The sequence below is a fragment of the Triturus cristatus genome, chromosome 12, assembly GCF_964204655.1.
Source record: "Triturus cristatus chromosome 12, aTriCri1.1, whole genome shotgun sequence".
Classification (NCBI taxonomy): Eukaryota; Metazoa; Chordata; class Amphibia; order Caudata; family Salamandridae; genus Triturus; species Triturus cristatus.
The window spans coordinates 763,084,309-763,097,345 of NC_140595.1; the positions used below are offsets into that span (position 1 = coordinate 763,084,309).

At 41.0% G+C, this 13,037-nt stretch overlaps 1 long non-coding RNA gene across 1 annotated transcript; it reads right to left on the bottom strand.

Moving 5' to 3' along the window:
- Positions 1-150: 150 nt before the first annotated feature.
- Positions 151-12,792, bottom strand: LOC146782751 (uncharacterized). The gene is made up of 5 exons (XR_014972042.1): positions 12,383-12,792; positions 6,447-6,856; positions 731-797; positions 547-634; positions 151-452 (listed from the first exon to the last, which is right to left on the bottom strand). It is a non-coding gene; the product is annotated as an uncharacterized LOC146782751 (long non-coding RNA).
- Between the last annotated feature and the right edge of the window lie 245 nt (positions 12,793-13,037).

Consider the following 13,037-nt stretch of genomic DNA (forward strand, 5'->3'; position numbering starts at 1 on the left):
TCTGCCCGCCGCATCATAATGTGGCTATAGCATGAAAACAATGGTTCCTGTGGAATAATAATCTGTATATAATTCTGTTGAAAGCGAAATCGCGATATGAGGGTTATGAGGATGTCATAGAGAGAGGACCAGAAACACCAATGGTTGTTTAACATAAATGTATGTATTAATCACACAGTATACAGTATGGAAAGTATTGTACAGAAAAAAATCAGTTGTGCAGGGTGTCCCAAGTGTACTATGAACCTAACAGTTGAGTGACATAATGTGACAGTATTTACAAGGTTTCACAATTTTTGTCTAATTGAAAGCGACCATCTCTGAAATTTTTCACAATGTACAGCAGCTATATGGGATAATAAGTGCTATGTGATTGGTTCACTTTCATCAATAGTGCTTTTCAACCCCGTAGGAATGTGGGGTCTCATCAGGACCTATAATAGTAGGGACATCTGAGAAAAGAACAAAAAGTGGTGTAAGGTGAAGTATCGGACCTAGTACAAGCCCAGTCAATATGGATCAAGTTGGACAAGATCAAAAGGTTACCTGAATAGCAAATCGTCTAGCTCTGGTGATTAGTGCCAACCGTGAATTAAGAAGAAGAAAGATACTCACAGGGAGACCGAGCTGGGTTCTAGTGGAGTAAAAGGAAAAGGAGGTTAAAGGTAGAGAATAGTGGGAATTATTTAAAAACGCAGGAGTGCATGTTGCGATCTAGTTGGACACTTACCCCTGTTGAGGGTGTGAGCCAGCGATCTCGACCGGGTTAAAAGAAGAATGGTAGGTCAGGGTGAACTCTGCGGAAAAGAAGGGATGTGTAAATTGGTGTGAATGGAATTACGCGTGACTTACAAGTGCATGAAAAGGTCAGGGTATACGGCGTTTTACAAGGATATGATCACTTGGTAGTGATGTAACAATATTGGGCAGGCCAGGATGTGGCCGGTTGTCCACATGTGAGGAAAATGTCTGAAAGTAAAGGGAATAAAACCATCAGTGACTAAGAAGCATCATAATGTGGCGGCAGACTGCAGGGGCAGATGTCGGGCAGAACTCTATCGATGGTCGGTCAGTTGCAATCCGCCCAACATCGTAATCGGGCCCTATGTAGTCAGGCTGCTAGTTAAAATTTATAAAATGTAGAGGGATAGGGATGTTTGATGAAGTATGATTGAACTTTGCTCTAATTTTCATAATCATTTCTGAGCTAGTGCACATGGATATTCAAGTGGAGAAGTGTGGCTCAATGATTAGAGCGGCAGAACCTGATGCAGAGGTCTAGCCCGGGACCAGGGTTCAGTTCCCCGCCTCGGCGGGTCTTGGGCTCAAAAATTCCACGGACCTGATAATTCTCGCCTTGGTGCCTATTCCAATCATGGAATGCAACTCTGGGCAATAGCTTGCTTAATCTCCACAACGGCCCCCACAACGCTAAGGATGCCTGGCCTCCACCTTGGGGGTGCCCAGGAGTGGACGCCTCACAGGGAAAGCCAGGATGGGTTCCACAGTGGTATTCGTACAAGCGCCTTGAGACCCTTGCGGGTGAGTAGTGCGCTATACAAGTATCAATTTACATTTACAAGTAAAAGAGCATTGATTATGTAACGTTGAGGGCATTTTTAGAGCACACATATCACCCAGGAGAGGGTATCTGGGTTTAAGATTATAATAAATAATCATAAAGCAAAATACCAACTGTTGTGAGTGTTTGCTGATTTCATGAGTACAGACCAGTGTAAGATTCTCTGACACGATTGTCTGACTTCTAATACTTCCTTCCACTCAAGCTTAATTGTGAGAGGGCAATGCGAGAGACCCTTGACATTTCTACTTTTCTCCAAAAAGGTTGTGTTTACCTTTTGGGGCTTAGAGGATGTACCAGGTGTGATCCCAAATAACATGACACACCCATGCGAAATATGAGTTGACATCTGAAGAACTGCTAAAAGCCCACGTCCACCACTGCATTCAACAGTGCTGTCCAAAATGCCATCTTACTCCAGACAGCTGATGTCCACCTGGTCTGCTCACCATCATGTGCCTCCTCTCACTGATACTTAGCACGGACTCATAGACTATCTAACGAAGCGATACGCTAGACTCTAGCATATCACTGAGGGCCAGATGTATCAAAGGGTTTTACCCATTCTGTGTCTATGGGAAAATGTGTTGATACATATGGCCCTGAGTCTTTTATGCCCTCAGTCATGCTCTGTTTTGATTGGTGGATTCCAATGCTGCTCCAATTGAGTCCACAGATTGTCCATACTAGATTTCGTTTGCTGTACTTGCGCTGCTCCCATGACTGGAGGTAACATTAGGAGGATTTTCAGCTTCCAATTTCAAACTCTTTCACATTTTGAAAGCTTTTGCAAACCTTAAATTGCAAATTTAGTGTTTTAATTTGTATGCAGTTTATGAATCTGTCAGTGTTATTTCATTTTCCAAACAGTTCAATACCGCCATCGTGGACCACATATTTAGAACCACTGCCATAAAGCATTAACACAGTCATCCACAGCAGCCAGAGAAAAGTTATGTGCAGCCCTTCTGACCCAAAAGCATTCAAGTGAAAAGCTCTTTCTTTGTTGCCATGGAAATCCTGCCTTTTGGTCATTTATAGTAATTGCTTAAGATACATAGGCACTGCTGTTAAGAAAAGTGTGATTTCCGGAATTGACAAAATAAGGAGGTGGCACTGCAGAATGCTTGCGAAAGGCAATCCAGCAGACCACTGTACAAAGAAGTTGATGAAAAACCAAGACATTTGCAAAATAAAAACACTCTTAAACCTACAGGTGCTGGTGGTACTGTTATCACTCAAAAAAACAGTTACAGGCTAAAGGTGTGTAGGGTAATCTTCTTTAGAGATGTGTGCCTTAATCAAATGAAACAGTCCAATTTTATAACACATGTATTCGTTTACAAAAACCACAAAAAAACAGTAAAAATACAGTTCATCACAATTTTACTTATCAAGACTTTTGCAGATCTCAGTAGTAGCAGAAAGATAGTGACTAACAGCGCAGCACCTCAACGGTGAAGGAAGTATCTATAGATAAAGAAGTGCAGGTTTACATCGTGCAAAAGTGACATTCTTAAAAATAGGTATGGGAAGCTTCAGATGTGGAAACATGTACAATTTAACAAATATATAAAGAACATGGTGCATTGCACAGACGCAATAAGGACAGGGACAAAAGTTATCATGTGGCCTTCTGTCCAAGGGAAACAATGAATAATACTGCACAAGTCGCAGTCTGGTCTGTGTTAACAGGCGACGATTCTGATCATTATGGATGTTTATTTATTTATTTTATAATTTTATATAGCGCTGAATCACCCCAAGGGGTATCTCTGCGCTTGCAACAGATAACTATCCCAGCACTTAGTTTAGAAAAGATAGGTTTTCATCAACTTTATAAACTGAGGAAGGGTCATTTCAGCGCGAAGGTATTGAGGAAGGCTATTCCAAAAACTCGGAGCCAGATAAGAAAAGGCTTTGCCACCAGTACGGGCCTTATTGATTCTCGGAATTGAGGGGAGTCTTTTAGCGCCCAATCTGAGTGAGCATCCAGGAGTGTAGATATTAAGTTTCCTGGCAAGATAGGAGGGACTGAGCTTGTTTAAGGCCTTAAAGATCATACAACCAATCTTAAATTCCACTCATTTTTTTTACTGGTAACCAGTGGAGCTTGGATAACAAAGGCAAAGAGGGGGTCTTAGAAGGTAAGCCAGTCACCAGACGGGCTGCCGTATTTTGTATGACCTGCAATTTACCCAATGAGGCTACGTGCATAGAGAGTAGCAGGGCATTACAATAGTCAATTCTGCTCATAATCAGTGCCTGAATCAGGGTCTGCCTAGTGGAAATAGGGAGCAGAGGAAAAATTCTCCTAGGGAGACTAAGAATATGGTAACATGTGCCAACAGTTGTATTAATGTGGGTATGAAAAGTAAGTTTAAGATCGAGATTAATGCCCACATTTTTTACCTCCTCCTTAGGAGTAGGAGCTTTACCCAACTCCTCAGGCCACCAATTGGGCGACCAGCTAATAGCAGCACCCCCAAACAACATAATCTCAGATTTTTCAGAGTTAATTGGAGATAATTTATTTTCATCCAAGAGGCTATCACCATCATACCCTGGGAGAAAATATGTTGAGTGTCCGATCTTTTTTTGTCAAAGGTGAGGAGGAGTTGGGTATCATCTGCGTAAGAAATAGGGTTAAACCCCAAGTTCCTCATAAGTTTAGCCAGGGGGGTCACGTAGATGTTAAACAAAGTAGGGCTCAAACATGAGCCCTGGGGGACACCCCTGGTGACTTGTGAGGGAGCAGAAGTAAAAGAACCTAATGTCACTGCCTGAGTTCTGTTAGTCAGAAAATCTGACAACCACTTCAATGCAAGTCCTTTAACCCCAAGCCCCTGTAATCTGGACAACAGAACTCAATGAGAGATAGTGTTGAATGCTGCTGAAAGGTCAAGCAGCACCAAAAGTGCCGCTTGACCTTTATCCAGAGCCATCCTAATGTTGTCCGTTACTTCCACTAAAGCAGTCTCTGTGCTATGCTTAGCACGAAAACCTGATTGGGAAATATCGAGTGCACAAGTGTACTCAATAAATGCCGATAAATGCTTATTAATGTGTTTTTCAATAAGCTTACTCTGTAGAGGGAGCAAAGAGATCAGACGATAGTTGGTCAATTCAGAGGGAGGGATTTTTGAATTTTTACGGATGGGAATAATTTGGCCATGATTCCAACTTTGCGGGAGACTACCAGAGTTCAAAGAACTATTAATGATAGAGCATATGGGAGGAGCAAACTGAGCCGAAAGCCAAATGTTAAACTTTAATTGTCCTCTTAAACGTATTACAACATTGGACAGTGGCGGCTCCTGCGCTTTTCGCAGTGAATAAATAGGAAAATTAAAAGGTTAATAACTTCCGTTATTATCATTTTATTTGTTCCTGCTGCAGAGTCTCGATGGGGCAGATCTGCTCTGCTCTCAGAGCAGAGGGAAGAGTAGTAGTAACTATGTAAGTGTGCATGAATATTTGACAGGCCATCTCGGGCCGGCCAGACATTCATGCGCACTTTGCATGTTCTCCATGCAGGATGCATTACAGCCTGCATGGGGAACATGCCCAGACTCCCATTCCCTGGCTGAGAGCCAAACCACGGTGCTCAGACCAATCACAACGCTGCACTGCAGCGTTGTGATTGACTATGGGGTGCCTGGGAGCCCAGGTGCTTCCTACTTCTTATTTTCACAGAAGAAGCCAGGAAGAGGATGGAGGAGAGGCGTCCAGCTAACCAGCCGGCTGGCTGGCAGGTAAGTAATTCCCTCCTCCCCCTCTTCCCCCCTTCGAGTCCCACTGCTGCTTCCCGGGTGCAGCCGCCACTGACATTGGAATGTTGGGAGCTCCATTGAAAACAATGGAATGCTCCGGGCTTCTAATGGCAGGTAGAAGCCCCGAGCATCAACATTTCAATGTTTAACAAAGGTCTCATGGAGCTCGAGGGAATTTCAATCCCCTCGGGCTTCTTGAGGCTTTTGTTTTACAAATTAAAACATTCTGCCCTTTAGTTCCTATATTATAGCCTTAGAGCCCACCGTAGCAGGCTCTACCAGCCATTAAAGGCCCGCTCCCTTTAACACTGGAACGGGCCTGTAATGGCTGCTAGAGCCCGCTACGGCGTGCTCTAAGGCTATAATATAGGAACTAAGAGATGGCTTAGACAGATCAAAGAGTTTTCTGTTACAAGTTCTCAGCCATTAGAAAGTCATCTTCACCCACATCTAATTATTCTTAATGATTGACTCTGGAAATCAAAAATATCTCTTCTGCCTAATTGTATGCAGAGACGTTCAATGACAGGTAAGCCCTCTCGACCTACCATACCCCTCCATAGATGATAGATCTTTAATGATCAGTCTGTGTCAGGTGGTACATGGGTTATTCCAGATGGATATCAATAATAAAATGAGTGAGAGTTGGATTCTATATGTGTTACAGTCTGTTGTAACAATCAGGCTCAGAATCATGCTCAAACTCATTTAGAAGAATCTTAACAAAGCAAGATGGTTTTGGTACAATGTTGAATGTGTCTTGGTTTTACATTATTTTTTCCCAATGTATTAGCCAATGCTTGTTTATTAAAGCTAAGTACTCGTGATGACATTCTGTAAGCAACACGTGTTCATATTTAGGTTCATTGTCATGATATTTGATTCCGCTCGCTCTTTTCTTATTATGCACGTTTTTTAAGACATGCTCCAAACCGGCAGTTGCAGGTCACGTTCTTGGGCAGGTGAAATCGGATATTTGCAAGCACGTGTAACACCGGTTCCTCCTTGTGCCAACCCCACCCTTCAGAAATCCTATTTAAGCCCCAGACATGCTTCCACAAGCGCTTACGCTCGTTGCGTCTTCAACTTACCTGAGGGCAGAGATCCAGGCTCCCTCCTCCACGATTCAGATCAGCTCCCGAGTGACTTGAAGGTTCCGGTCCGGTCCTTTAATCCTTCCCTCGTAGTCCAGGAAACAGCACAAGCTTTCTTCCGGAGCTACGAACAAAGGCTTCCCACGCTGCAGAGAGGAAACAAAAGGCATGCAGAAACAGTGAGTAACCGGCTGGCTACATAAACAACAAAAAGTAAGTTTCTGGCATACATCTTGCACTTTCGTATGGAATAACTTCTGTCAGCACATTCAACTAAATACTTGGCCAAGTTCGCAGGAAAATGTGATAAATCACTAAGCAAAGACGTTACAACTTTTAAAAGACTGCTTATCTTATTTGGCATCTTCTTTGTTGCATCGCGATCTCCTCATTCAAGGTTCTAGGAACTGTAAAGAACAGACATTTAGACTTTATCAGAAACAGAGTTCTTTTGGGCATCTCCGGACAGTTTATTTGTAAGTGAAAGTTACTGGAAAAAATCGTAATTCAGCATTGCTTTAGAAAGGAAGCTTCACAAGACAATTAAGCATCTGTTTTATTTATCATTGCAGAACCACGATATTTAATGTTATTCAGGTGACAACTAAAAAGCCTGAGAAAATCAAAGGTACACATTTTGTGATCAGACATTTTACACAATTGTTGTTGATCCTTAATTATTAATGCTAATATCTTTTTCTGTTGTTTGTTTTAAAAATTAGAGATATTTCCTGAAGAAAGGCAGACAGGAAAATAGAAGCAAGCTGCGACTGGCAGTGTTTTTTCTGTTTATTATTTTGTCCCTATTCCCCCTTCCCTTAAGGATTTAATTTGGGTAAGCTGTGTTTATAAAATCCAGTTGCGCCCAAAGGAAGTTCTTGGGGGAAGTCGAGAACAATCTACACATCTCTCAAGTTGAACGTCCTGCCTTTCAGGTGAGTGAAGGTCAACAGAAGCGTAAGCCTTCACAACAATAAGGTTCTCCTTGAGAGATATGGATTCTGATACGGAGAGAATTGATGGCCAAGAAATGGCGCACGCACTTGCAGATGATGTTTTAAGAAATCAATCCATATCGGAGATGTTACAAAAAATGCAATTGGAAATTAATACATTAAAGCACGAGAATACAGTCTTAAGGCAGGAAGTCCTTCGTTACAAACCTAGAGATTCCTTGTGGGGAAATCCTGTTTTGTCCCAACATACGGATTCTTCGGGTTTTGGTACTAAGTCTAAAGCCTCTAAGGTAGTCATGAGTTCAGATTCTAATCCTGCGCCAGTACAAGTAACGGTAGCTGTTCCTAATGTTGTTCCTTTGGCAGCCCCAGAACGCTTTTTTGGCGATTCTAGTAAGTTTAATGTGTTTCTTAGCCAATGCCAATTACATTTTATATGTAAACCACAATTGTTTCCCAATGATGCAACTAAGGTGGCTTTTGTGCTTTCCTATTTGGGAGGCACGGCAGCAAACTGGTCCATACCCTATATTGATCGAGACGATCCCATTCTACACAATTGGCCTCTGTTTAAAAATACCATGACCAAATTGTTTGCAAAACACACGTATGTACAAGCCAGTGACAATGAGTTACTAAATCTAAAACAAGGTAAACAAGATTTGTTAACGTATGTAACCATGTTTAATAGACTTCTGACAGAAACCCAGTGGCCAGAGGAAAAACGCACATCCTTGTTTTATAGAGGTTTGCGTGATGAGCTGAAAGATGCTTTGGCTCATATTGTGGATCTTCCAGAGGAATATTCAGACTTTGTGGACTTAGTAGTAAAATTAGACCATCGATTAGGAGAAAGAAAGGGTGATAAAACACGATTTGAACCAAAGTTTTCTGTATCAAAAAGTGATAGGAAAGAAATTGATACTAAATTGTCAGAGTCTGAACCTATGCAGATTGGGACCATTAAAGGGCCTTTATCAGCAGAGGAAAAGGATAGAAGGAGAAAATTAAACCTCTGTTTATATTGTGCCAAATCTGGGCATTATGCAAAAGAGTGCCCTACAAAACCAAAAGGGGCAAAGAAAGTTAATTCTGTAGCCACAAACCCTACAGAGCAGGAAAACTAAGAAACTCGTCAAGGAGGGGGGTCTCTTGTACGAGTGGAGAATCTTTGTTGACCTCCAATATTTCCACTAATTTGGTACCAAGAATACCTCGACATTTTGTAATACAGGTAGTTCTCATCATTAGTGCTCATGTGCGACACTCCGTTCCAGTCTTATTAGATTGCGGAGCCACTGGGAATTTCATGGACATTAAGATGGCAGAAGAGTTACAGATACCCACTGAGTGGAAGACTCAACCTGAGTCAGTTTGTGCAGTAGATGGGTCAGCTTTATCTTCAGGAATGATAACCAAGAAAACTACTCCACTGGTTATGGTATGTCAGAATGGTCATACTGAGAAGATAGGCTTTGATTTAATCGATACACCTACATTCGGGTTAATTTTAGGAGTACCATGGTTAACTCTACATAACCCTAGAATTAATTGGACCTTACGAACGGTAACTTTAGATTCCACGTTTTGTCGAGAATCTTGTTACCAAGAAGCTCTCAATGAATCTATGACAATTTTACACTGTGCAACTACACAAACACAGGTTGCTAGTCTACCAGTTGAGTATCAAGAATTCCAAGATGTGTTCGACCCTGTAAAGGCTGGCTCTTTGCCACCACATAGGTCATACGACTGTCGTATTGATCTAATACCCGGAGCCACTTTGCCTAACACTAGAGTGTATGCTCTCACGGAAGAAGAAACAAAGTATTTAAGGACGTACCTTGATGATTTACTGGCGTCAGGATTTATAAGACATTCCACCTCTCCAGTATCCTCGCCCCTATTTTTCATTCCTAAACCAGATGGAAGTCTCCGCGCTTGCATTGACTATCGCGGATTGAACAAGGCCACAATTAAAAATAAATACCCGTTGCCTCTGATACCTGTTCTTTTAGACCAATTACGTCATTCCACTATTTACACAAAACTTGATTTGAGAGGTGCATACCATCTTGTTAGAGTAAAAGAAAATGATGAGTGGAAAACAGCTTTTAAAACTAAATTTGGATTATTTGAATACACTGTGATGCCATTTGGTTTATGCAATGCGCCTGCAGCATTTCAATTTTTCATCAATGAGGTGTTGCATGAATTTCTTGATGTATGTGTAATTGTATATATTGATGATATACTTATCTATTCAAAAACTAAGGAAGAACATGTACATCAAGTTAGGGCAGTATTACAGAAATTGCTAACAAATCATTTATTCGCCAAGCTTGAAAAATGTATCTTTAATACAAACACAGTTGATTTCCTTGGGTATTGTTTATCTCCAACAGGAATAATGATGGATGTAAAAAAGGTAAATGCCATTAGAGATTGGCCAGAACCCACAACAGTTAAAGAAGTACAAAAGGTTTTGGGTTTTGCCAATTTTTATCGGCGTTTTATTCCTCGTTTTGCTGAAACTGTTGTACCCTTAACCAAATTGCTGCACAAGGGACAGAGGTTCATATGGTCAGAACAAACAGCTCAGGCATTTGAGTCACTCAAAGAAAAATTCACCTCAGCACCTTTGTTAAAACACCCAGATCCAGATCTTCCATTCTTTGTAGAGGCAGATGCTTCTCAGGTGGCGGTGGGGGCTGTGCTCTCTCAAAGAGATATTCAAGATGGACAACTACATCCCGTAGCTTTTTATTCTAAAAAACTGTTGCCAGCTGAGCAAAACTATACCGTGGCCGAGAGGGAGCTCTTGGCAATAAAATTAGCCTTTACAGAATGGAGACATCATTTAATGGGCACGAAATTTCCCGTCACTATATTTAGTGATCACAAGAATTTGCAGTTTTTTAGTTCAGTAAGAGCATTGACTCCCAGACAGATGCGTTGGTTAAACTTTTTCAGTGCCTTTGATTTTGTTATAACTTATCGACCAGGAGCACAACAAATTCAGTCAGATGTCTTATCTAGATATGGGTACACCGCAGATTTGAAGAAAGAAACAGGTCCCCCCATAATTCCTCCACAAAGAATAGTGGCACCAATTCTACAACAAGATTTTTTAAAACAAGTTAGAGAGGAACATTTGAAACTGAAGATTCAAGAGTGGTTAAAAAATCCCCATAATACTATACAAGATGGTTTATTGTATCATAACTCCTTGTTATATGTACCAACTAAATGTTTACAAGAAAAGATTTTGACATGGCATCATGATTCAATTTTAGCAGGTCATCCAGGTTCACAAAAAACCTTGGAAAATTGTAAAAAGCATTTCTGGTGGTCTTCAATGATTGCAGACATTAAAGCATATGTCAAGTCCTGTCCAATTTGTGCAAGAAATAAAACTGTACACAAAGCGCCTATGGGGTTATTGCAACCATTGCCAACTCCTCCGAGTCCCTGGCATACAATCAATTTGGACTTCATAGTCAATTTACCTAAGGCTAACACTTATACAACTATTTTAGTGGTGGTAGATTATTTGTCAAAAATGGCACACTTCATTCCCTTGGTGAAACTCCCTACCGCTGCAGAACTGACGGATGTTTTTATTAAAGAAATTGTGAGGTTACATGGTTTACCAACCAAGATCCTTTCGGACAGAGGGAGTCAATTTACCTCTAAATTCTGGACAAATTTAGGAAAAAGCCTAAAAATGGAAATAGCTCTTTCAACAGCCTTTCACCCAGAAACGGATGGCCAGACAGAAAGGGTAAATCAAACCTTATTGCAAACTTTACGTTGCTTGATGGCAGAATTTACCACTGACTGGGATAAGGTATTACCTGTTGCAGAATTTGTTTATAATAATAACGTACATTCCGCAACAAAGTGTACTCCATTTTATTTTTTACAAGGGTACCATCCACAAGCGTTACCCGTATCAGTGATCCCCTCTTTAACTCCAGGAGTCACGGAGCGGCTTTCTACACTATTAAACATACAAGAGAAGGCTATGAAACATTTAAACAAGTACAAAGTATCCATGAAAAGACAAGCAGATAAACATAGAGTAGATACTCCACAATATCAAGTAGGAGATAAGGTATGGCTTTCAACAAAAAACTTAAAATTAACAGGATCAAGAAAATTGCTACCAAAATACATAGGACCATTTGTTGTAAATAAGTTAATCAATCCAGTAACAGTTAGATTGGACTTACCTCAAGAATATCCTGTACATCCTGCTTTCCATGTATCTTTATTGAAACCCTATGATTCACAAACTAGACCAGAACCTCCACCCCCTCCCATTCATGTCGATGGACATTTGGAATATGAAGTACAAAAAATTTTAGATGCAAAAAGAATGCAAGGTAAACTGTACTATTTGATAGCATGGAAAGGGTTTGATGCTACTGAAAATTCATGGGAACCAGCATCATTCGTTCATGCGCCACGATTATTGAGACAATTTTACTTACGTTTCCCCCTCAAGCCTCGTCCGGTGGGGCGGTCTTTGAGGGGAGCGACTGTTACAGTCTGTTGTAACAATCAGGCTCAGAATCATGCTCAAACTCATTTAGAAGAATCTTAACAAAGCAAGATGGTTTTGGTACAATGTTGAATGTGTCTTGGTTTTACATTATTTTTTCCCAATGTATTAGCCAATGCTTGTTTATTAAAGCTAAGTACTCGTGATGACATTCTGTAAGCAACACGTGTTCATATTTAGGTTCATTGTCATGATATTTGATTCCGCTCGCTCTTTTCTTATTATGCACGTTTTTTAAGACATGCTCCAAACCGGCAGTTGCAGGTCACGTTCTTGGGCAGGTGAAATCGGATATTTGCAAGCACGTGTAACACCGGTTCCTCCTTGTGCCAACCCCACCCTTCAGAAATCCTATTTAAGCCCCAGACATGCTTCCACAAGCGCTTACGCTCGTTGCGTCTTCAACTTACCTGAGGGCAGAGATCCAGGCTCCCTCCTCCACGATTCAGATCAGCTCCCGAGTGACTTGAAGGTTCCGGTCCGGTCCTTTAATCCTTCCCTCGTAGTCCAGGAAACAGCACAAGCTTTCTTCCGGAGCTACGAACAAAGGCTTCCCACGCTGCAGAGAGGAAACAAAAGGCATGCAGAAACAGTGAGTAACCGGCTGGCTACATAAACAACAAAAAGTAAGTTTCTGGCATACATCTTGCACTTTCGTATGGAATAACTTCTGTCAGCACATTCAACTAAATACTTGGCCAAGTTCGCAGGAAAATGTGATAAATCACTAAGCAAAGACGTTACAACTTTTAAAAGACTGCTTATCTTATTTGGCATCTTCTTTGTTGCATCGCGATCTCCTCATTCAAGGTTCTAGGAACTGTAAAGAACAGACATTTAGACTTTATCAGAAACAGAGTTCTTTTGGGCATCTCCGGACAGTTTATTTGTAAGTGAAAGTTACTGGAAAAAATCGTAATTCAGCATTGCTTTAGAAAGGAAGCTTCACAAGACAATTAAGCATCTGTTTTATTTATCATTGCAGAACCACGATATTTAATGTTATTCAGGTGACAACTAAAAAGCCTGAGAAAATCAAAGGTACACATTTTGTGATCAGACATT